At 40.9% G+C, this 25957-nt stretch overlaps 2 non-coding genes across 2 annotated transcripts; one reads left to right on the top strand and one right to left on the bottom strand.

The window, feature by feature from the left end:
* Nucleotides 1-3300: 3300 nt before the first annotated feature.
* On the bottom strand, nt 3301-3373 carry trnar-ccu (transfer RNA arginine (anticodon CCU)). The gene has a single exon. It is a non-coding gene; the product is annotated as a tRNA-Arg (tRNA).
* A 22126-nt stretch (nt 3374-25499) lies between these two features.
* trnar-ccu (transfer RNA arginine (anticodon CCU)) lies at nt 25500-25572 on the top strand. The gene has a single exon. It is a non-coding gene; the product is annotated as a tRNA-Arg (tRNA).
* Nucleotides 25573-25957: the final 385 nt, after the last annotated feature.

Below are 25957 nucleotides of genomic sequence, written 5' to 3'. Positions count from 1 at the left end.
ATAGGCAGCTGTAATTTGAAAGCTTATTAAACTACAAGGCACTCCAACATGTACACTGGAGCGAAGCGGAACACATTTTTGCATGTCCTCACCCAAACAGTCTGTTTTTATTTGTTTCTGTTGATTTAAGCATGAATCTCTTTAATCTGAGTGTTTGTTTAGTTGTTGTAGCGCACTCCCTGAAGATGCTGGTTGCAAATCGTACACTCAAAACATCAGTGCATCGCATCTTCTTGGTTTATGTTGATTCAGGGGAGATTATTAGAATTTTTCTCTTTAAATTATCTATTTCTTTAGTGATGTGATTGTCAGGTATCACCAAAACAATGTCCTCTGCTTATTTTGTCTTACCCCATTTAACGTCTCCTTGTCACCTTATAGATATGCACAGGTCGGGTTTGATTGACTGGTTCTGATTTTTAATGATTCGAGTCAACTCGATCTGCTACCTTTATTCTTTTCAATTACCACTGTGGCTCAGTTGGTAGAGTCGGCCATCTCTCAACTGGAAGGTACAGTTGAGAGAATCCCCAGCTCCTGCAGCCACATGTCCGATGTGTCCTCGGGCAAGACACTTAACCCCAAATTACTCCCGTGGTGTATGAATGGATTAGTTCTGATGGTCTCTTTACACAGCAGCCTCTACCATCAGTGTGTGAATGTGTAGGTTTGACCTGCGGTGTAAAAGCGCTTTGAGTAGTCAGAAGACTAGAAAAGAAATATACAAGCTCAAGTACTTTTATAATTCTGCAGAGTAAGCATGCTCATGTGTAGTCTGTGTCAAATCCTTGAAACTCCAGCTGCAAACAATAGACTTTTCACAAGGATTGTCTATTCTCTTCTCTTTGAGCTTTTCCTGTAAATCAGAAGAATATGTGCTGAACAACACTAAGTGGATAATTCCTCTATGAAGGAAAATGAGTGTAAAAAAAAAATGTTTCCGAGCTTTGGATCAACTCCAACCTCATCAGTGGGGCAAATTTATTTTCGGAGTCAGAAATGCATTGGCTTTAATTTCACGCTGAACGCATTTCAATACCAGCAAGAGGGCGGAAAAAAAGAGAGGCGGAGAAGGAGACAGAGAGAGAACGTATGAAGTTTAATTTTCTGCCAGAAGTCACCACACCAAAGAGAATTAAAGTCGATCTACTCATAAACAATGGGGAAGAGAGGGAAAATAAGATAACAGAACTGGAGAAATGGTTTGTTTCGATTGTGTTTTGTGTAAATTGATTGGAGATAATTTGAAATTGGTTTTGGATAAAAAATGTCATTTATTCAGTGTCGGATGTTTGTCTTTGTGCTACTGAGACTCTAGAGTGCTTGTTTCCCTCATTTTTTTTTATCCTCACAGAGAGGCCATGTAGTGACATAAAAAACAACGAGTGGGACCCATACAAAAAGAGCAAAAGGCAAAAACAAGAGCTTTCTTTCAAGTCCAACGAAAATGTCCTTCAAAACTTGACATTTAAGCAAAACAGAATCTGTGTGAAAACAGGGAAATCAGGAAACCTCACAGGAAGGTCACAAGAAAAATCCACAAAGAAACACAGGGAAGGTATACATATGACCGGGTATGTACTGACAGCAAGAGGGAAGTAACCATGAGATTAAATAGACACTGAGGTCATCAGACACAGGTGAGACTAACGACACAGGTGAAGACAATCAGGGCAATCAAAACTGGAGGGAAACCAGACAAAGAGAGGAAGTAATAGAAGAAACACCGGGGACGAGAACTGCAAAATAAAACAGGAAACACTGAAGACACAGAGAATACAGAGTTTAATTTTTGATTACTGCGCCCACCTCTGGTATGTTTACAAAGGAATGGAGATGATTTTCCCTTTTTATAACCTGCAGTGTGTTTGAAATACATGTTAAAGACTATAAATGAAATTCCAGTGCTGCTGAAAAACATTTTAAGTTGGTTTGAGTGGAGATGAAACTTCATTAAAACCAAATGTGTTGACGTTTGATTCTTATTTCATTATTCATTCCTTTTCCAAAGTAGTTGCTCACTAACCGTTTCTTCTTCGGGGATGATGCAATGAGATGAAAGGCAGCATCATAGATACATGATTCGCTTTTTAACTTTGCAGCTTCTTCTCACTCTGCAGATATTCAAAACAGAGCTGAACCACAACAGTGTGACTGCAAAGAGACCAATGCAGACAGCACACACAATCAGGCTACCATCCTGACACACAAAGGAGGAAAATTGTAGACATCAGAATAAAATGTGCATCCATCTTCCCCACTGCCTCATTTTGAAGTTTAATATGTGCCACAAAGTGCGTGATGACACACAGGACAATGATGGATGACTTTATAAACCAAGTGCAGCACCAAGAAACATGTTCTACATGCACAAGTGAGAAAGCAATTACAGCAGAGATAATTCACACATATACACAAATGTCACCTCTCTCCTCTCTAACGTCTTCATCCAACATCCCCTGTCTGGTTCTGTTCCTATCTACCTGTCGCGTTTTCAAATATGAGAGCCAGTGTAGCTGAAAGGTATGCATGTACCTAACATGATCAGTCGGCAGGCTTGAAATTAGATACATCTTTTTATGACAAGGAAATTCAGACATTGACTTATCAGGTAATTATTGCAGCAAACAAAACCAGTTTTTTTTTTTTATCACCAGTGATACCTGTGTTTGGATTAGAACCACTGCTTTTATATTCACTGTTTTACATATTCTACAAAATCATCAAAGCAGCATTTATGTAGAGTGGACCCGGAGTGAAAAAGTCTTTCAGCAAAGAAAGTGGTTGTGCTTTAAACAGTAGAAGGTATTATTCCACTCAAAAGGTCTTAAAGAGATTAAACTGCCTTCCTTTGAAGCACAGTTTGATTCTAAAGCGGTGGGTCTGTGTCTACGTTTATAAAAAGCCACTTGATTGCTCACTTTTGAGGCATTAAACAGCTTTATTGAGTTGGTCTCTCGCCTCTCGACTGCTTGATCTGTAAGAATGTGACCCTGACCATGTTGTCTGAAACTCTGTTAATTGTGCCGCTGCCTGTCTATGCCAGGACGCACTTGAAAAGTTTCTTCCCTGGTTAAACAAAATCTGAAAAATGATTCCTTTGTTCACAGACGTTTTGATCAGGGAACTGCTTTCTGATTACACAGATGTTGCATACAGAATGACACTGGTCTGTGAGGAAAGCAGAGAAAACCAATTGCACAGCTGGCAGGAAAATTGTTTTAGCAGAGGATGGTTTCGATCCATCGACCTCTGGGTTATGGGCCCAGCACGCTTCCGCTGCGCCACTCTGCTGTAAACCACCCCAGATGGGACTTGAACCCACAATCCCTGGCTTAGGAGGCCAGTGCCTTATCCATTAGGCCACTGGGGCTTCTTGGTTTTGGCCACATACAGGGACTTCCACAACAAAGCAACAACATGGGAAGCATAATGGGTGCTTTCAAATGACATAACAATGCCCTCTCAGGCCAGTGTGGTAGTAACAGAAACCTTTAGTGATGTCAAACAAAAGGCCAGAACACAACTTCACTCTCAGCTGCACACACACAAACACTAACCACACACATGCACGCTCATACAATAAATGAATACATACAGTATGTAATCGCACAAATTGTATAAAGGCAAATAAAAAGTCACAAATCATAGTATGCGCAATCCTACAGAGGCGTCGAGATGCACCAGCACACATTCTACAGGAGGCTGGGTTGCTATAGTAACATCAGCGGAGAGCTACATACAGTATCTTGTTTGGTCACTGCCCTTTTGAAATGATCGTTCCCTGAGGCACAGCCTGAGGAGACGAGAGTGCAGACTAAAGATATGGACTACAAGGTGTTCTCCATCCTACATCTGCAGCAGATGTAGGATGGAGTATATTACTGAGTTCACTCTAACGTGCCTTTACTGCTTTCTGTTAGCAAAGGTTTATTAGGATGTTGAATTTTCTGCTCTATTTTATGATATTTTGTCAATTTTGTCAAGTAAAAGGAAATTTAATTGACAGACTGCAGAGTATTTACATGATAAGTCCTTTCTTAAAATGAAATGTGATAACTTATTTCAAGACACTGCCCCATTGTCAGATTTATTTTGACTTATTACAAGCTCCTCATGCCTTGTTTTTTTTTGCCTGTAAGGTCTCATAATAAGATGTTTAGCACAACACTTTTCAGCTAAATGTTTAAATTTCAGCTGCTTGTATCCGTGATCTTATTCTTATCGTCACTACCCAAAGCTAATGACCACAGGTGAGGGTTGGGATGAAGATCGACTGGTAAATAGCTTGGCCATCAAACTCAGCTCCCTCTTCACCACAACGGTTGTGAACAACGCCCGTTGTTCACTGCCAACGCTGAGCCCATCCGCCTGCCAATCCCACAGTCCATCTTACCCTCGCTTGTGAACAAGACCCCGAGATACTAAAACTCCTTCACTTGGGGCAAGGGGGTAAAATAGTTGCAGTTGCTTTTAGTATTCTGACACAAATTCTGCATAATTGTACAGTGTACGCTGGCTTAACCCTTTATTTACCAGGTTTTTCTCTATTTGGTGCTAGTAATGTAGTTGCACCAAGTAGAAATATAGCCTTTAAAGTATACAAATTATGATGGGGCAAAAACATTTATTCACTCTTAAAATCCACAAGAATGATTAGGGGGACTCAAATCCTGATAAAAGCAAAGTCTTTAAAGCTCTGCAAACTTTAGTTGTGCACTAGAAAGTAGAACTCAATATGAAGACGGAGTTGCACGCACTATGCAGCTAACAGGTCTATATGAAGGTAGCCTGAGTGGGTGATGATGCAGTGTGGTCGATAGGATTCACACCGGGCCTTCAATATCGCAGCATCACACAGTCTGTTCAGCTCAAAGCTCCATCTTAACAGAGGTAATCATTTATCCTCTGTGGATCCACCGAAACGACTGTCTGCCACACACAGACATGCACACACACACACACACACACATATTAGTCAATCCACGCTCCCTCTGCTGACACCATCACAGATAGAGTGATGAAATGATTTTCTCCTCCAGTGCTTTTCAATTCACATTAGGGGGAATATTGTGCTCCCCTTTTAAAACGGCCGCAGGTAAATCAAACTATATTGGGTCCACTGAGAGCCAGCCCTCGTCTCTCTATCTGTGTGATCTAGTGAGGGCACTATATGTGAGCGCATATCTAGCTCTCTTTTTTTTTCTTCAAGTGGAGAGCAATTTTAAGATAAAACTGCAATGGGACTTTTATGTGAAGCCTAAATTATTTTACAATCTTCACCTCTCTTTCTATGGATTTTTTTTTGCATCATAACAGAAATAATTTAGATCATTATTGAGTGTGATAGTCAGCGCATGCAGACATCACGGACTGCTGAAGGGGAGTCTTACGATATAGCAGAGATGACAAAAGAAATGAGGTCTGCAGAAAGTCTGTTTCTTTGTCTTTCTGTGAAGTTTGCTCAGATCTCGAACTTGTGTTAGCGACACACACACACATACATGCACGCCGACAAACCCAAAGAAAACAAAGCTTTCTGTTAAAACTGGCTGCAGAGAGGCTGATGAACAAACTGTTCTCTGAGCTAGAACAAAACACTACAAAGCAAATCAACCCTCAATGCCAGCGTAATGACATAGGGGAATTAAATCACTTTAGAGAGCTGCAGTCAGGTATTACCACCTCACACTTTCTCTGCAAAGCACACCGACAGACTCTGCAATTCAAATTCTCTGCACAGAGTCTAAACATACTTTCTTTTTCTCTTCGTGTTCCACCTGGCAGAGGCTTGATGTCCCGACAGCTGTTTTCAGTTCTCATGCTAGCTTGTTTTGTTGGCTCACTTTTTCAAAATGCACATTGCAATTGGCACTCAATTGTGTCTGCCTTCATCCTATATAGCAAGCAGCCTGAAGTTGCATCCTAAAATAAAAAGGAAATGTGACATACTGCACATAATCACATGACTCAGGCTTTGCAAATGTTTCAATTCAAAGGATGTTAAAATCCAAAAACACATTGAAACTAGCACACCAGACAGTATACAAGGGAGAGCATTTAGCTTACAGTCCAGAGAGGGCCAAAGTGTTGCTATACAGAGATTAATTATGAGAAATAAAAGAACCAGTGTTTGAAATTGTGCAATGTGGGTAATGTCCTGTTTTCACAAGAAATAATCATTAAAAAACACATTATCCCTTGTTCGGCACAAAATTAGAAATTTTCAACTCAGCTTTAAAGGGACATGGTATGGACTGGTTCAGTACCGGTTTCAGTTTCAGTTTTTATCACTAGATTTGTCAAGTCTATTTTGGATCAGACACTTACATTACCAGCAAGCATTTTTCCTTTGAAAAGATGTTTCAATGAAAATAATGGCCACCTTCTAAAATATGTTCAAACTGGTTAAAAAGGCTTTTTTAACGACTTTGATTAAACCAGATTTCAACTGAAAAATCAGCTTCTGCAGCTTCATCACACATTCTCACACAAATATTTTGAAGATGCATCTCATTGATTAAGCTCCTCAAATGATTGTAAAACTAATCATTGAATCACAGTGACCAACGAAAGACACAGTGGTAGTGGACCTGGTTTCAAACTCACAGCTGCCTCAATTTAAGTCTGATTCTCCCCACCATCAGTAACCAACTTTTCTGTGATAACAGGTATCGAATAACAAAACAACCCGACGTCTTTTCTGTCCAGGTAATCAGAGCTGTATAGCCTCACCTGCGCATGCATTGGTCTTCTTTTTTCTTTGTCTGCGGAGAATTTTAAAAACTGTCCTCTGAACCTTCTTGACCACATCCCACAGCCCAGAAAGTGCTGTATTCATGATTTTTACATGAAGATGAAAAGGGGTTGAAATTACCTCTTTGCGTCAACGAGATTTCATCAACGACTGGAAAAAGTCTTTGGAGGAATGCTCAAACAATCATGCAATAAGTGAATTTGGGACGGTTGAAAAATGGTTTAAGTTGGGTTTCAAATGTGTTGACCTTTTTTAGTTCCTGGAGAAAACTCCCTGGGTTACTGTCATTGGACCCTTTGCCTCAATATAACAGTATGATAAATTGTTAAGCAAACTTCACATTGTTTTTAGGTGTGGACAGTTGTGCTGCTTCACAAGCAAGATGAAAATTGAATTAATAGCAATTGAAGCAGGCCTGAGTGAAGCTCTGTATCTGTGTTTGTTTTAATACAGGCACCCAGGCGCCCCTCATCAAAGGGCTTGTTCAGGACAAATCAAGCGCTGCGGTTGCCTGTCTGAGAGCCTGCTGCTGTGTGAAGAGATCAACGTGCTTTGGATTCTTAATTTTCCTCAAAATTATGCAAACATGCCGAGTCTGTGTGAACGCGCAGACAACAAAGAGCTCAGAGACTTGAGATGAAATGTCAGAAATCACATTTCTGCTCCTCATGTCAACAAAGCCTGGCTTATATAAGCAAAACAAAGCCATTTTGAGAAGAAGCTCATTTACTTATTCAGTGAAATTAGTTCCTCTCCTCTGAGAAAGGTAAAGACAGAATGTATCTATAGTAGCACAAAAAGGTAATAACGATAAATGCTGCTGCATTATGAGCAGCAGCTCGTATGGGTGGTTAAAGTTCATATGTTTGGAGAAATTCAGCTGCATTTAGTGACTCTTTTAGAGAATTTCAAAAACAAAGTAATCCATAGTGATCCATCTGTTTTACATTTATGGGGCAGAGAGCTGTCAGACATTAAGCAGGGAGCCGGAGAATAAAGAAAAACAGTGCACAGGAAAAGACAGGCAAGTAAAGAGAAAGAGAGATTGCCACCTTCAATTCTCTGCCCAGGGATAAAGAGATCGCTCCCCTCCATTTCACCAGGCTGTCCCTGATGAGCTGCTTTGGTCGTCTGCTTAGAGGTGGGCCAGCCACAATTACTGGCAATCCACTTAACCGGTGACAGCTTCCCTAAACGTGATAAATTACACAGGCGCTGCAGAAACAACATTGTAAACTTTTGTTTGATGAATATGGTCTCTGTTTGGTTCCAAAACTTTGCACGGTAATGAGCACAGTCCCACAACTCCCGAGGTTTTAATTGGTGAGTTTTAGACGTGATTGGTTTCGCACAGGGCGCTGTAGGAAAGTGTTGTTGAAATCTATCTATCTATCTATCTATCTATGCTTTGTATTCTAAAAGGGAAAGCTTAGATTTCAAGAAAAATGCAATGCCATTTAAGATGTAATTACTTGTTGCAAAAGAAGCCATTTCAAATTTCCCTGCTTCATTCTCTATAAAGTCAACTTTTGATATAAGAAATTGTTGCAGCGTGAAAAGTTTGCCAAGGTTAGTTGTGGAGAGCAATGGATGGAAAAAAACCTCAGGACTTACACAGCTAATTAGCAGGAGTTTTGATACTAAATCATAACCAATATTGTGAAATGTTTTCTAGCAAACCTTACGATGGAAATCTAATATTTCTTTGCTCGCTTGATTTAGAAAACCTGTGATCAATTAAGTTGTGTCTATATTTAAGGGCGCCCAAAATGGGGATGAAAGGGGGAACGCTTTCTGGGGCCAAGCTGCATGGAGGGGGCCCATGGAGTTTAGCAAAGACCTGGTCCAAACTAAATTTAAACCATGATAACCACATTTTAATTTACCTATAAACACACCATTACTTATTAAATAAACTAAAACACGTTTTTGTTGGCTGTTTCAAAATGTTAACCATCGCATCCCTTCTGAAAATGGTATGCATTCTTTGTTAGTTAGTTTTGTAATGTGAACCTTGGCAGCCCCTTTGAACTTAAAACCAGTCATGTTGGCCTGTATAAACCATGGCAGGACCTGCAACAAACTAATTTTCACTCAGCTTAAAAAGCTGTTTTCAGCCAGGCCCAGGATGCAGGATGTGAAGATTAGCCAGGAGGCAAGAGGAAGTGCCACTGATCCAATTTGCACACGCTGATATTCTTAAATGACATCTGGGGAGGGAACCATTTACCTTACCTGTCAGGGGCCCAGCCATTTCTGTGAGCAGGCCTGAGTCTGATGACTTCCCAGGTTGAGAAACTGCATGCCTGCAGTCTGGATATCACAGTGACAAGTTGCACAGTTTGAAATGTATGCGTCTCTTTACATTAAATTTAGTCATTTCATTTTGCTGCCAAGTCACTGCCTAGTGGATTCTCAATGGCATGAGAACCTCTGAGACTAATTATCCCCCCTGTTTATGGAATCATATTTGTGCCAAAAAAAATCAAACAAAACTTATATACATATACATATACCTGTTCTGTATTTTGAAATGTTGCTATCATGTTTATATCGATATGTCAAACACAGGAAAACAATAAGTTTCCTTCATGCATGAAGTCATTGTGACAAACACATTTTTTGGTGGGGGGAGGGGTTGTCCTACTGTTACAATTAGACCTCAAACTGCCTCTCATAAACAATGTTCAGAACAAGATTCCACACACGTTCATATTTGTCTAAAGCCAGCCAGCAGAAGATCAACAGGAGGACCATCACTCCTCCAACTTCCTCACTCGGCTTTGAAAGCTAAGGCCAGTCTTGACTCAGGGCTCCACGATAGAAAGGCAACAGGCCAGCTAACAAGAAACACAAGCAAACAGCAGAGGAAAGGCTTTGGCTGCAAAGGCCTGGAGAAGAGACAGCCTTTGTGCCTACTTGTTTATGCAACCGGACGTGCAGCAGTGAACTTCTTCTTCTAATCTGAATCCTGCAGACTTTACTAATACAAGAGTACATTCATTAAGGGTTTAAAACCTATAAATGTTTAATATAGAGAGGTATAGATAAATATATTAAATGCAGTGTCATATAATAAAGACAACAACTATCTTTCTCTCCCTGTTCTGCTTCAGGACAATGGATAGCTTTTCATTTGTGTTTTCATTCATCCGTCCATCTGGCACTGACAAACGCAATCCCAAACACTGCTGATCAGATTTTGATGTCACCAGGGAAGTGATGCACATCACCACTGCTCTCCGGTATTTTTCAAAAACTGTGTAAAGAAAACTGTCCTCAAACAATTTGAGAAATATGCTTTCATGCTTCCTTTCCAAAAGAAAGATAAGAAGATTGATGTTAAATCTCATGGCTCAGTGTTAGTTATGGAGCTTAGCTGGGACACGTCTGGGCTTAGCTTAGCATAAAGAAAGTCAAAAGTAAAAAAAAACTATACTACCATCAGCTGCTATGCAAAATGTACACAAAGTTACATTAGAACTACTGTTGATGGAAGAACTTTGGGTTGCTGAGCAAAGTCAGAGCAACTTCGATGGATGTTTGTATGTATGAATGTATGGTTGGATGGTTGGATTGATGGATGGATGGATGGATGAAAAGATGGATGATGTATGGATGTATGGTTGGATGGATGGATGAATGGATGGATGGATGGTTGGAAGTATGGACGGATGTATGGATGGATGGGTTGATGGATGAATGGATGGATGGATGGATGGATGTTGGAAGTATGGACGATGGATGGATGATGTATGGATTGATGTATGGATGGATGTATGGATGGATTGATGGATGGATTTATGGATGGTTAGATGTATGGATTGATGGATGGATGGATGGATGGATGGTTGGATGGATGTATGAATGGATGTATGGATGGTTAGATGGATGGATGGATGGATGGATGGTTAGATGGATGGATGGATGGATGGATGGATGGTTAGATGGATGTATGGATGGATGGATGGTTAGATGGATGGATGGATGGATGGATGGATGGATGGATGGATGGATGGATGGTTAGATGGATGGATGGATGGATGGATGGTTAGATGGATGTATGGATGGATGGATGGATGGATGGTTAGATGGATGTATGTATGGATGGATGGATGGATGGTTAGATGGATGGATGGATGGATGGATGGATGGATGGATGGATGGATGGTTAGATGGATGGATGGATGGATGGATGATGGATGGTTAGATGGATGTATGGATGGATGGATGGATGGATGGATGGTTAGATGGATGGATGGATGGATGGATGGTTAGATGGATGTATGGATGGATGGATGGTTGGATGGATGGGAAGTTTCTGTGTAACAGCATGTTATCTGGGCTTTATCCAAACAAAACCTCAGTAATTAAACATGAACATTGGAAAAACAAATAAATGTCCAAAAGAAAAATGTACTCTGCAATGAAAAAATAAAAAGAAGTATAAGAAAAATGCACATGAGGTTGAAAGATCTTTTCAAGTAACTTTTGGGAGAAAGAATTTGACAAAATGTATACAATTCATACTGATTGATCTGAAACCTGTTTTTCTCTTTATGGAAAAATATGATTTTTTTTGTTGCTTTGTTTCATTTCACATGTTTCTGCTCTTGTTCCGCTGGCATGTTCAACTTCTGACTCACACATTATCACTTTTTCACTCACACAGACACACAAATACACAACTGCTTTGATTCTGCATCGTTATTCTTCCTCTTTGGTGAGCACTCCTCTGTGTCTCTTGCGCATATCTCTCCTCCAACACACACAGAATCACTGACATTTTCACTCGTCTTTCCTTTCTCCTCTATCTCTCTCTCCCTTACTCCACCTACACCCAGCCTCTCTCTATCCTCCTCTCCCCAGCATCTCATTCTGATGCATGGCTGTATATTTGGCCTTTGTAGAGACAGCTTTTCTCCTGGTGGATTCTCCTGGAATCAATTTACCCTGCCTGTGCCAAGCCACTGATCAACAATTTACAGGCCATCAACTGCTGGGGCTGCTGGGAGGCTGTTTAACCGGTATATTAGGTGTCTGACATGACAGAGCTTTTACAGCAAGTATAGCCGCCGTTTAAAACACAAAGAGTGCATCACATTAGGAAAACCTTTGATATTGAGCTGCATTGTGTTTACAGTTGAATGTAATCCTCAAATATTTTACTTAATTCTGCTGCTGTTTGTTGTCATGCTGCCTTTTGGGACCCGGGTTGAATAAATTGATGGAGATTTAGTGTGTAACACAAATGCTCAAAACGTTAAGCATGGCTCTTGAAATGCAAATATTTTAAGCAAAGGTTTCAGGTTGAGAGACGATAATTTGAGCTGCGTTTTTGTCTGAGAACAACAAGGAGAGGCAGAAAAGAGACAGGAATGCAAGACATGCAACACCTACGCAGCAACACAAAGAATGAACTGTAAAAGGTTACACAGAATTAGATTCATCACATTTACGGGTAATTGCAGGCTTGGATTTGAGGCCGGGATGGTCTCATTTGCTCAAGTCCTGCATGTCAGACTAATTCAGACATGTAAACCCTATTTAAAAACCCTCACACATCATTGCTCTCTTTTGTTGAGCTGTGCAAAATTACAGTATACAATTATAAAAACAGCAGTGTCGTGCTGTATCCATGGAGATTAATTAGACTCTCCGGGGCTGTCTCTGCAGGCAGGACTGTCGAGAAAGAACGAGGCAGCGAGAGGGGAGCAATAAAAAAAACAAGCGTTAGAGACAGTCAGGCAGTTCAGACGACAGACAGGCAGATAGTGGTTGCCATGCGACGGCCATAGAGTGGTGAGGGCCGTGGTAATGCTACCTGGCGTTCTGTTCAGTGATTTAATCAGCTCGCCCAGCTAGCCATAAATCATCATCAGGCGCAGTTAGAAAAGCTCGGAGGAGAATCACAGACAAACACCAGAACTCTTGTCAATGCTGCATTCAGGAAAAGCTTGTTGCTCTGATTTCTGTGTTTGAGTTGAACTATGTTTTTTATTTCTCCAAATAAAACAATTACATGGTCCAGTGTGTGGTGAGTTGAAGTCCTAAAGTGGTGCTTGAAAAATGAAAAAAATGAAAGTTTTAAGTTCAACATTAAAGGCCTTTGCACACAGAGGCAGTTTATTTTGGATCTGTAATCCGGAAAAAAAAAAAAAAAAAAAAAAACTATTACGCACAGAGTCCGCTGTGTTTATTTTTCTATTAATTGCGAAAATTCGCAGTGAAAGACAAAATGGAGTCATCAAGCAGTGAAGATAATTTTGTGGTTCTTTCACTCCTTAAAAAAAAACAGTCTTAGTCTTGAAAACTAAATAAGAGCGAGGAGAGTTTCAATGAGAGTTTCACCTGTTGATAAAGGAGCTGCAGGATTCTCCCGATCTTCTCCCGAAGACATATTAAGAAAAATGTATTGTTTGTTTAAAAACTAAAATAAAACACTGAGTTATGCCATGTTCTCATAGGCTTTCACACTTGCATAAAAACTCGTCAACTTTTACACTACATCTTGCCTCTGGATGTGACAGGGATTGTCTCTCGCTGTGAGGAGCTTTAAGTGAACAGCCAGATCAGGAGAATATCCGGAGCAGTAGTGTATATATGAAAAGGGTTATATTGAACTCCCTTAATGTGCTGGAAATCCCTCCTCTCTATACTTCAACAGTCCATGCCATCAGTGTCTTTGGACCAGCTGGCATACAGTAACAAAGATTACAGGCTGAAGAAAGGAACAACATGGGCAAATTGGATTTCAGCTGTAATCTCTAATTAGAAACTCAACCTAACGGCCATTTTGGCTGGTTTCTCACCGGGAAAGAAGATGAGATACATTTCTTTTAAACATCTCTGGGCACAGCTGGTCTGAGCCTGACACGTGTGTGTGGCTTCACGCCCAAAAACCTCCATGTGTTAGAAAATACGATTTCAAAGGGGCTCACTTTCTCTGCCAGAGTTTCCGTATTTAATGTCATAATACGCATCATAATGTCTTCTTGTAAGCATTAGCTTGCAATGGTGTTCTTAGTGCTGGATTCAGCTTTGGCCTAATCATAATACACATTTCAGTATGAAACAGTACAGAATTATCTTCACTAATTGATATCTTCATATTGAAAATCAATTCCCTTTGTCACCAATACATTTCCAATCTGCATGTGAACCTCAGATGACTTTGAAGTGCTTACACTGATGCCGAGAGACGTGTTGCAAGATACACAAGGACTCTTTTGACACCAATGTCAATAACTGATGATTTTAGTGATACGATTACTGGACAATATATGTTAAAAAAGAAGCAGAATTAAAATGCCAATAGACTAGCAATGCCCTGTGCACAGACCTGCTCTAATTTTAAAGTATCTTGAGATTACATTTGGTATTAATCGGAGCTACAAAATTGTACCGAGTATATTCTTAAAATAACAACCTTTCAGAGTATATATGCATTCTGTCTAGTCTGGAACATTTATGCCTGTTCATATACCGGTAGTGCCTGAAATCATCCCAGCCCTGCAGAGAGATTAGAAACCTCAAATGACGGGCAAACAGCATGAAAGTCACCTCTGCCTGTGACTCACCCACCAAGACCTCATATTGGGTACTTTACCTTTAGGTGGCCTCACCTATCCTCCTGGGGAAGACTCTGCTGCTGTGTGCAGAAATAAATAATGCTTTTTTTCCTGCAACATAAATCTTTCCTTCTTTCTTTAAAAAATTGCAGAGTCAGGCATGACAAAATTATTTGTAAAGAAAATGTCAAGGTCCAATAAATAACCCAATTCTTTGTAAATTGGAATAAGTTGCACCATCATTTTTTTTAAAATCGCTTGTAAATTGTGTGTAGCTTGATAGATTTAGCATCAGCTCGGTCTATAAAGTAGGCTCGCCTTTAAGAGAAACTCCCCTTAAAGTGCAGGACAGATGGCCTCTGTGTCAAGTAAGCTGTGCACACAAACACGCCTGCAGGTAGACTTGAACCGCAGGTCTTATCAGGTTGCCCCAGCTGTGTCGCCAGACGCCAGCCTCTTCCTTCCGTCTGTCTGCCCGAGTTAAACTGAGGGTGTTTAAAATTAGATTTAACATCGATCATTTCCCCGGCCTGAATGTGGCCCAATGTCAGAGGCTGGCAGGGGCTATCCCTCACCCGCCGTCAGCCCGCCTCACCTCGATACAACATCAGTCACACCTGGGAGAGATAGAGGGAGGAAGGGATAAGAAGTAAGACTAGTAGGAGGCAAAGAAAAGAAAGATGGAAAAAAGCATGAAGTAAGACTGGGGAAAGAAGAACAAAGAAGGGGACAGAAAACGTGTTCATAGTTTGATGCTCGTCTCTGAAACTTCCTCGCCAACTCAGCATTTGAACTGCTGTTGAAAAACTGAAATTGGTGAGCAGTGATCTAAGGAAAGGGGGGCCATGAAGGGAAGGAAAGGAGATAGAGAAGGAGTAGGAGAAGTACAAAAAAAGGTCATCGAGATAAGGAGGAGATGGGATAAATGTAGGAGTGAGAGAGGGGAAGGAATGATGGAGTGAGATGGAAGATGAGAGTGTTGAAGGAAAAGTGAAGACGCATTAACAAACAACGTCTTTCTGTTGCAACCAATGGAACTATTTAGCACACTAGATTTCATTTTATGAATACAATGTTCAAAGAAAAAAGATTTAGATTGTAGATTGTAGGTTCGGACAGAGTTTAAAACACTTACCTATAAATTTATGATCACCGCCTCCCCTGAATTGATTCCTAGCCATGAGATTGGACGGCAGTGATAGAGACTGCAGCTTTCCTACGATGGTGTCATTTAAATGACTTATTTGCATGGTAATTGTATTTTCATGCTACGTTTCCCTTTATGCAGTGTCACAACCGAGCTAGCCGAGGAAGGTGATCTGCATATTAACAAGTTACATGGTGGGTAATGGCGGTGTAATGCTGGATAATAGAATGTGTGTATAATATAAGTGGCTGTGTGAGGGAGAATTGAAGTAGCGTTTGGTGAGCGCTTTGTGCAGACAGATAAGAGGCCAGAGTGAAAAGTCGAGGTTTGTATCAGAACATTTCAGTCACATCTCTGCTGTATCAACCTGTCTGACCCTTGCTAGTCATGCAGTACATCCTTTCAGGAAAAACACAATAAAGTCTTCCAAGCATGACACTCTCTCTGTACTGCCATCCATCCAGTGGACCACAGTTATGTCCTTGCAGCTATAATGCCCACTCATCGGACTGTCACTACTACCATCAGCATCCTTGTTATGTTTGTGAGGCATGGCCTTACCAAACCGCGAGGAACATTGATTTTTATGTCCCCGCTGCTCTCAGGAAGGTTTGAAGCATCTTTCGTCTTTTTTTAAACCGGCCTCATGTCTTAACCAGGACAATATCTTTGAGTGAATACTGTAATTACGCAGCTACAATCTCTCAGATAAACATTTGATCTGCAGTGAGATAAACTCTCTCCCCCTTCACAGGCTAAATATCCAACTCTGTTTCTGTTCAGTTAATTCCTCAAGTGGCTTTCTCATTACTGTCTTAATGGTTGTCCAATTAGAGTTTCCATCACTTTGAATCGAGAGTGAATTAGCCCAACAATGAAGTCTATGAACTGCAGTCAACTCTTCGCACAAAGAGAGCCATTCAGGAAGAGAAAATGGGTTTGACTTCAGGGGATATCATTGGGCTGTTATGATGATGATGATGATGATGATGATGATGTCTAAGACTGTTTCAACCTCACATAGACTGAATGTTGAGATATTAATGTAAATGTGTGATTGCTACGCCAGCCAAGCAGTGGCAGTTCTAGACCACTTTTACTGAGGGGGCCAAACTGGGGCCAGATGTTTTGTCAGAGGGGAACATTAAACTCAGGTGAAAAATAGACAAAGATAATCACTTTTTTTATGCCAAATAATGGCGCACATCATTAAATACCATGATTTATATTTGTTTCAGTAACAGAATTTAATACTAGATGTGAGTCCGGTAGTTGTGTATGTGTTATTAGGGGGGCTCTTCCTTTTGGAGGGGGGGCCACAGGGGGGACCAAGCTCAGTGTTACAGGGGCACTGGCCCCTGTTGGCCCCTCCCTAGAACCGCCCATGCAGCCAAGGATTTATATTTTCAAGTATCAGTTTCAGGGAGAAAATGGAACAATGGGTTAGAAGTATTCGTCAAACTTTTCAGGGTTCATGTTAAGATGATCTTATCTCGAGAAAAAATCCAATCAAACAGTATTTTATTGTGGTCAGAGGTATTTCTATAAATGTGTCTGTCCAGCTCTTCCTCATGAAGGGTTCAGATTGAAGGAAATTAAAGGTGGTCGTTTTGATCTGAGAGACTGGTGCTAAAGTGCAACATGTACCAAATCAAGAGTCCAATATTATACCCTTTAAAGGGCTTGTTTGATGACTGAAGATTAGATTATTATTATTATTATTATTTTAGATTTAGTTATTTGTTGTTGCATGATTTGATTGTGTTTTCAATTACAACTGTGACTTCTTGATGATGCCAACTGGTGAGAAAACAGTTAATGTCGGTTGACTTTAATTTGTCTATGTCCGCTTCTTGTTGTCGACTCTTAGCGTTGTCACTCGAAATGTTGGGTAGAGCACATTTAGCTTCATCAAACTTTATCATGATAAGGTCACATGACATATATTACTACTACTACTATAGCACTACTCTCCTGTTTAATCATTAGTAAGGAATATGAGCTGTCTCTTAGCATATCTCTCCTTTACGTCCATCCTACACCAACCTAAGTTAATTTTCTTTTTTAAACCACGGCTGTCTTCTTCCCTCTCGACCCCTCCGCGATATCCATCAATCCTTAACTGTTGAGGGACACACTCATTTCACAGGTCAATTAATTTTAATCAGAGTGTGTCAATTTAATCTAAGTTCAAACCGCTAGACGGACACTTTGTGAAAATCTCATTAACCTTCCCATTTCCAATCTGCTCACTTCATCAGCAGGGCAAAGCAATGACTCAGTCATTTTTAAGAGGAAAAAAAAAACACCCCACACACACATTTTCTGTTAGTAAACAAACTCCTTAGTTTGGATAATGTCAGGGGAAAAGAGGCGTCCAGGAGGGAAACCACGCAGCATCCTCTCACGTCGAAAATGTCACATAGATTGACTCAAGTCTCCTCACGTAGATGTTTTAATAGCAATAACAGCGGCGGGAAAATCAATGTGATCTCAAGATAAGGTTAAGGTTAAATGATTGCCATGAGGATAAGGGATGACTGCAGAAAGACGACCAGAATACAGAGAGCACAATGAGGAGGACATGTGAGGGAACAGTAAGAGTGCATCAGGACAACAAAGATGTCTGCACTAAGTGGACAGTGCTGATTAACATTTAGGTATTTATACGTATTTTCAATCATAAATGACGCCAGTCTGTTTTTACAGCCTGGAAGTTTAATTTAATTTCTGTCTCTCACACGTGTCATGCTCATTCAAACTTGTGGAGTATTTGCACCTCCAGATTTATGAGACCTGATTTAAGTAAGATTTTAATTTTAATGCAAAAACTTGAGGCCTTTTATCTGATGAGTCTAAACAAACATCTTATTACAAGATATAAAAAAATAAAAAATAAAAAAGATTTGAGTTTTTGTGATCATTTTGTGTATTAAGAAGTATTTAAAATAATTTAAAGTCATAGGTATTCTTCAACTAAGTACTCTAGAGAAATCTGATTTAAGAGCTGGGAAATGCACCAAGAAAATCTTCCTAAGAATAGTACACAGCGCAGTGTTACAAGTCCTGCATTCACAACTATATTGATAATATTATCAATAAATAGCATAATGTTATTTTCGAAAAATATGCTTTTATCATAAGTAAGATTTTTAAACTGAGCAGAATAGCTCATTACAGATTTTGTTTTATTTTACTGCATTAAATGATTGATCCATTAATCTGTTCATCACTTTGGTATACAGCTGGTAAAGATGGAGCTACGACCCCACGAAGACAGAAAAAAGAAAAAAGGTAATCTATTAGTGTTCAGTACAGTGAAAGGTTTCCCGCAAAGAGAAATGTACAGAGTATTATCCCCTGACCTTGCAATTACCCTCCATAAAAAGGTTCACATCTATATCAACAATAACACAGGAACAAAAAAAACTAGATTATTCCAAGCTACAAATTATTTTACTTTAGATTTAATTCTTCAATCCACAATAACATTGTTTTTCCTTCTGCAAAAACATGATAATGGCTGTAATTTAAAACAAAGAATAACTGTTGATTATTACATAATTAAACTGCAGTGTCCTGATAACAACTGTATTTTAATATCTGCTTATCTTCATCAGCTGAGCAGATGTGAATGTGTGCATAATTAGCTCTTCATAGTTATCAGATTCACAGCTGAAAAACACAGACACTGTTCTTACAGGTCCAATTCTGTGCTTTTTTTTGCATGATCATGTTGCAACTTTTGCTTAATGGTCCATTAAATTCACCCAAGACTGAAAATGAAACTCTGACACAGCTGAAAAATACTGTTGATATATGCAAAATCTTTATGCACAAAATTGACATCTTTTCATTCGATGTTGCACACACTTCATTAAGCCTGACTCTTATTGTGACTACGGCTAAGGACTTTTCAATCTAGCGGTTTCGATGTGCCAGAGAGACCAAATCAAGCGCACCCGAGCACTATAGCCGAGTATTCGCTATTTGGACGTGGGTGTCAAGGAGAGCTGATAAGATGTGAGCCCATTTGCAAAAGAGTCCAAAGCACCCTTCAGAAACTACAAAGCCATGCAGCCCAGCCACCATGGTCAACACTGGCCTTTCATGTCTGTCCTGATCAGCTTTACTCTGCTTTTCACTTTATTTATTTTAATGTGGGCCAGGCTTTAATCTACTGTAGAGTCCAAGCATGATACAAATCCATTTAGATTGCACAAATGTTTTCCTTGAGCGAGGTCATCTGAAGTAAAATTTGTGGAACTGAAGAGAAAAGCAGCAGTTTTATTGCACAAAGATATCCAAAGTTATGGCGGCAACTCAAACCATTGCAAAGCTTGTAACTTTTTACAATGCCGGAATATAAAAACACAGACACACACAACTACAACCCGGGCGCACTCACAGACGCACACACACTTACACAATCTCCCTCCTGCTCTTCTTATCTCTCTCTCTTCCACATAAAGGCACTCTCTAGCCTCTTTAGTATTCTGATGTGGTTCATGATGCTCTGTCAACATTTGACTTCACAGGCGGTGGGGATCAGATTCATACAGAGAGAGGCCAACCTCCTGTGGCTCACTAATGCAGAGAAATGTAGGTAGAGATTACCCAGAAGGACAGACAGACTGTCAGTGTGACATGCAGACAGACACCAACTCTCCCGGAGTTAATTGGCATTAAATAATTTTCACTTTAGATAATGTCGATTGTCCAATTTCCGCATAAATTGAAATTGAAATGAAGTGAAATTGTCACAGAAAAGAAAAAATGCTTGTTAAGTGCAGAGGCCTTTATCATTAAAGTAGGTATGTAACAGCCATTGTATGCTAGAAGGCAGTAACATTTTTATTTTTTCCACTTTAACATTCCTCTCACATCTAGTTTGCTTCTGGATATGATTCAGCTGGAGTACATTTACGCCTGACATTAAAATGCAACTGCGGTATACACAGTGAAATTGGATTTCTCTTCCCCTCGCCTAAATGCAGATTGTGTCCTTTACGTCCTTCAACAGTGACAGTAAACATCCCATCTTGCAAGTTGTTCTCTCACAGGTATCACATTTTTTGACAAGTATTTTACATGCTGAGTCTCCTGTGTGCAGTTTGATTTGTTTTATTTCTGCTTTTATTTGGCTTTATGTGTATTGCGGTTTCTTTGCATTAACTATTTATACCACCTCAGGGTGTCTGGGAGGGAGAGATGACATCCTGCACATGCACACACACCTTGCCTGAGGAAATACATTTATGCATGTTGTTGCAGTAGTGTCCTGATAGTTGTAAAGCTGATAAGTAGAGGAGCTTGTGAGCAAATGCTTATATCTCAAAGTGCTTACATGAAACGTTTACTAATGGTTCAGACATCTAGGTAGATTAAATGGTTGGAGCTTTTCTTCCACAGATGTTGTCTTGGTATGTCTGGTAAAATTGTGTAGTATATTGGAGTCTGTATATTGGAGTGGAGTACATATACATAAACACTGTTTGAAACTCAAGCAAGGCCTAAATACATTTCTTACTGCCACACCTGTTTTCAATACCCCGACCCACCTATCACTTACATCCGTCCGAAATCGAAATGTTCCATTATTTTCAAATTGAGACGTCCCCTGCTTTTGGTAGCTGTATGTCTTTAAACTGACTTTTCACTAACCACACAGGGGGGCTGGCAGATTAATAATTTTTTTTAATATCCATCCTATTTTATTGTGCCGCAGCCGGCCGGAACACAACGCATCAATTTAGCACAAAAAAGAACAAGCGGGACGGGAAGTCAGACACCGATACAACATTAAAACATCCGGTTTATTTTCAGAATAACACCCTCCGTTTTGACGGTTCAGAAAAACCACCGTTTGTGTGTTTGTTTATGTGTTTATAAGGTTTTCATTGAGTTTTATACCACGAACATCGTATTATCTCGTGCTGTTGCGAGTGAATCTGTTAAATTACCACAGAATTTCCTTTGTCTCTGTACTCCAGCTGTCCGGCTGTGCTCTCCGTGCTGCGGACTGAGAACGCAGCCGGTGGGTGTTGACGGATGAGGATGCATGGACCCGTAACAGACCAGAGCGGACACGAAATGCACACATATCTGGTGGAAGTTTGCCGTTTTTGGGCACAGGTAACTAGGGACGTAGGTTACTACTCGTCCTGATTGGTCAGCTGTCAGAAAGGCACTTGACGTCACCCAGCGCTTTGCTAAAAAGTTGAAATAATAACAATAATAAAGTCAAATAATTTTTGAAAAGGTGTCCGCTTTTTAAGAAGGCGTCATACTTTTTTATTTTTCCATAGGCTTGTATGTAAAAAAGGCGCTGGCAGTTGAAAAAAGAAGTCAAGTGTGAACACGGCCTTATTCACCAAAAACGTTTTCATCAGTATCACTATCCTTTGAGTTTGTTATTTTTTTTCAAATTTTGTTCTAGATTATGTTTCAGAAGGCTTATCCAGTGAAAGAGAGCGAGAGAGAGAGTGTGTGTGTGTGTGTGTGTGTGTGTGTGTGTGTTTTGTGTGTAAGGGGCTCCTATTAACTAACCCTGGCATACTATCACCCAAAGGCGCAGGCCACCACTAAAGTACAACGCAGCCATCATATTCAAAATGTAGATAAAATTAATTTACTTCCCCTTCCTCTATCTCTGCCTGCTACTCTCGAGCTCCTCTATCTGTAATTCTCCATTCCTCCTTTACTTCCCTCCTAGACTGTTCCTGCGCATATTTATCTTCTGTGTCCTGCCTCTTGCCACCTTCTATCTCTCGTCTTTTTCCATGTCCATGTTATAGATGGACTAGGCATCAGACTCCGGCCTCTATCTGTGTCAAGTTTGAATACAAGACAATGAAGAGATCAGCTGTTAGACATTTGCTGACTTCCTTAAAAACATTTCTAAGAACTTGTTCTTCTTTCTTATCAGCAACACATAATGTTAACAATAATCCACCTATTCAGTAAAAATATATTTTGTCAGTTACATTAAATGAGCACAATCCAAAAAATTAATTGTTTTATACAACCTATGAAAATTATTGTGTGCTAATAGCTGTAATACATATTCAAGTTTTGAAAACAGAAGATTGAGAGACAATATTCCTGATAATTATTAAATTAATTACTTTTTAAGACCTTCAATATACCAGAGGAAAATTCATCTTCTCTGTCTTTTCAATAGTGATAGGGTAATTAAAAAACTAGGGCATTTCTAGCAGGGACAGCAATAACTTACTTTGGTCCCTTAAACAGTCAGTAGTGTAAAAAAAAAGAAAAGGCTTATATGGTGTTGGAAAATGAGCCAAGATGAAGATGAACAAAGTGTATTGGCAAAGCACCCATTATGCGTCCCATGTTGTTGCTTTGATGTGGAAGTCCCCGTATGTGGACGGAACTGATAAAACAGGGTCCTGTGAAGCCACAGTGTCCTAATGGATAAGGCGTTTGCCTACTAAGACAGGGATTGAGGATTCAAGGCCAGTCTTAGGTCGTTTACAGCAGAGTGGCACAGCAGAGTGGCACAGCAGAAGCATGCTGGGCCCATAACCCAGAGGTCGATGGATTGAAAGCATCCTCTGCTAACGCAGCTTTCCTGCCAGCTGTGTATTTGGTTTTCTCTGCTTTGCTCACAGACCAGCGTCATTCTGTACGCAACAGCTGTGTACTCAAACAGAATTTACGATTCAAAAGGCGTAGCCCGAACAAGACATCTTCGGACCTCCTGAGAAGGATCTCGAGCGACAGTGTGATTTCCGTGAAATACTTCTTGATAAATTCAGGGTGGATGGCTTTGCCCACAGCTGGGACATACTGTATTGGAGTAGGATGGTTGAGCAAAGTGAGCTGTGGTTTCTGGTTCTACCACACTGGCCTGAGAGGGCATTGTTATGTCATTTGAAAGCACCCATTATGCTTCCCATGTTGTTGCTTTGTTGTGGACATCCCCGTATGTGGACGGAACTGATAAATCAAGGTCCTGTGAAGCCCCAGTGGCCTAATAGATAAGGCACTGGCCTCCTAAGATAGGGATTGTGGGATCAAGTCCCGTCCCAGGTAGCTTACAGCAGAGTGGCGCAGCGGAAGCGTGCTGGGCCCATAACCCAGAGGTCGATGGATTGAAACCATCCTCTGCTAAAACAGTTTTCCTGCCAGCTGTGCAATTGGTTTTCTCTGCTTTCCTCACAGACCAGTGTCATTCTGTATGCAAAATCTGTGTACTCTTACTATTCAAAAGGCGTAGCCCAAACAAGACAGCTCGGGACCTCCTGAGAAGGATCTCGAGCGACAGTGTGATTTCCGTCAAATACTTCTTGATAAATTCAGGGTAGATGGCTTTGCCCAAAGCTGGGACATACTGTATTGGAGTAGGATGGTTGAGAAAAGTGAGCTCCTCCATGGTTTCTGTTACTACCACACTGGCCTGAGAGGGCATTGTTATGTCATTTGAAAGCACCCATTATGCTTCCCATGTTGTTGCTTTGTTGTGGAAGTCCCCGTATGTGGACGGAACTGATAAATCAAGGTCCTGTGAAGCCCCAGTGGCCTAATGGATAAGGCACTGGCCTCCTAAGACAGGGATTGAGTGTTCGAGTCCCGTCTCAGGTAGTTTACAGCAGAGTGGCGCAGCGGAAGCGTGCTGGGCCCATAACCCAGAGGTCGATGGATTGAAACCATCCTCTGCTAACATAGCTGTCCTGCCAGCTGTGTAATTGGTTTCCTCTCCTTTCCTCACACACCAGTGTCATTCTGTACACAACAGCTGTGTACTCAAACAGAATTTACAATTCAAAAGGCATAGCCCAAACAAGACATCTTGGGAACTCCTGAGAAGGATCTCAAGCGACAGTGTGATTTCCATGAACTACTCCTTGATAAATTCAGGGTAGATGGCTTTGCCCAAAGCTGGGACATACTGTATTGGAGTAGGATGGTTGAGAAAAGTGAGCTCCTCCATGGTTTCTGTTACTACCACACTGGCCTGAGAGGGCATTGTTATGTCATTTGAAAGCACCCATTATGCTTCCCATGTTGTTGCTTTGTTGTGGAAGTCCCCGTATGTGGACGGAACTGATAAATCAAGGTCCTGTGAAGCCCCAGTGGCCTAATGGATAAGGCACTGGCCTCCTAAGACAGGGATTGAGTATTCGAGTCCCATCTCAGGTAGTTTACAGCAGAGTGGCGCAGCGGAAGCGTGCTGGGCCCATAACCCAGAGGTCAATGGATCGAAACCATCCTCTCCTAAAACAGTTTTCCTGCCAGCTGTGCAATTGGTTTTCTCTGCTTTCCTCACAGACCAGTGTCATTCTGTATGCAACATCTGTGTACTCTTACTATTCAAAAGGCGTAGCCCAAACAAGACAGCTCGGGACCTCCTGAGAAGGATCTCGAGCGACAGTGTGATTTCCGTGAAATACTTCTTGCTAAATTCAGGGTAGATGGCTTTGCCCAAAGCTGGGACATACTGTATTGGAGTAGGATGGTTGAGAAAAGTGAGCTCCTCCATGGTTTCTGTTACTACCACACCCGTCTCAGGGCATTTACAGCAGAGTGGCGCAGCGGAAGCGTGCTGGGCCCATAACCCAGAGGTCAATGGATCGAAACCATCCTCTGCTAACACAGCTTTCCTGCCAACTGTGTAATTGGTTTCCTTTCCTTTCCTGACAGACCAGTGTCATTCTGTACACAACAGCTGTGTACTCAAACAGAATTTACGATTCAAAAGGCATAGCCCAAACAAGACATCTTGGGAACTCCTGAGAAGGATCTCAAGCGACAGTGTGATTTCCATGAACTACTCCTTGATAAATTCAGGGTAGATGGCTTTGCCCAAAGCTGGGACATACTGTATTGGAGTAGGATGGTTGAGAAAAGTGAGCTCCTCCATGGTTTCTGTTTTACTACCACACTGGCCTGAGAGGGCATTGTTATGTCATTTGAAAGCACCCATTATGCTTCCCATGTTGTTGCTTTGTTGTGGAAGTCCCCGTATGTGGACGGAACTGATAAATCAAGGTCCTGTGAAGCCCCAGTGGCCTAATGGATAAGGCACTGGCCTCCTAAGCCAGGGATTGTGGGTTCAAGTCCCATCTGGGGTGGCTTACAGCAGAGTGGCGCAGCGGAAGCGTGCTGGGCCCATAACCCAGAGGTCGATGGATCGAAACCATCCTCTGCTAACACAGTTTTCCTGCCAGCTGTGCAATTGGTTTTCTCTGCTTTCCTCACAGACCAGTGTCATTCTGTATGCAACATCTGTGTCCTCTTACTATTCAAAAGGCGTAGCCCAAACAAGACAGCTCGGGACCTCCTGAGAAGGATCTCGAGCGACAGTGTGATTTCCGTCAAATACTTCTTGCTAAATTCAGGGTAGATGGCTTTGCCCAAAGCTGGGACATACTGTATTGGAGTAGGATGGTTGAGAAAAGTGAGCTCCTCCATGGTTTCTGTTACTACCACACCCATCTCAGGGCATTTACAGCAGAG

This window comes from Labrus mixtus, chromosome 15 (genome assembly GCF_963584025.1).
Source record: "Labrus mixtus chromosome 15, fLabMix1.1, whole genome shotgun sequence".
In the NCBI taxonomy this organism is placed as follows: domain Eukaryota; kingdom Metazoa; phylum Chordata; class Actinopteri; order Labriformes; family Labridae; genus Labrus; species Labrus mixtus.
This window is presented reverse-complemented; position numbering and strand designations above follow the sequence as displayed.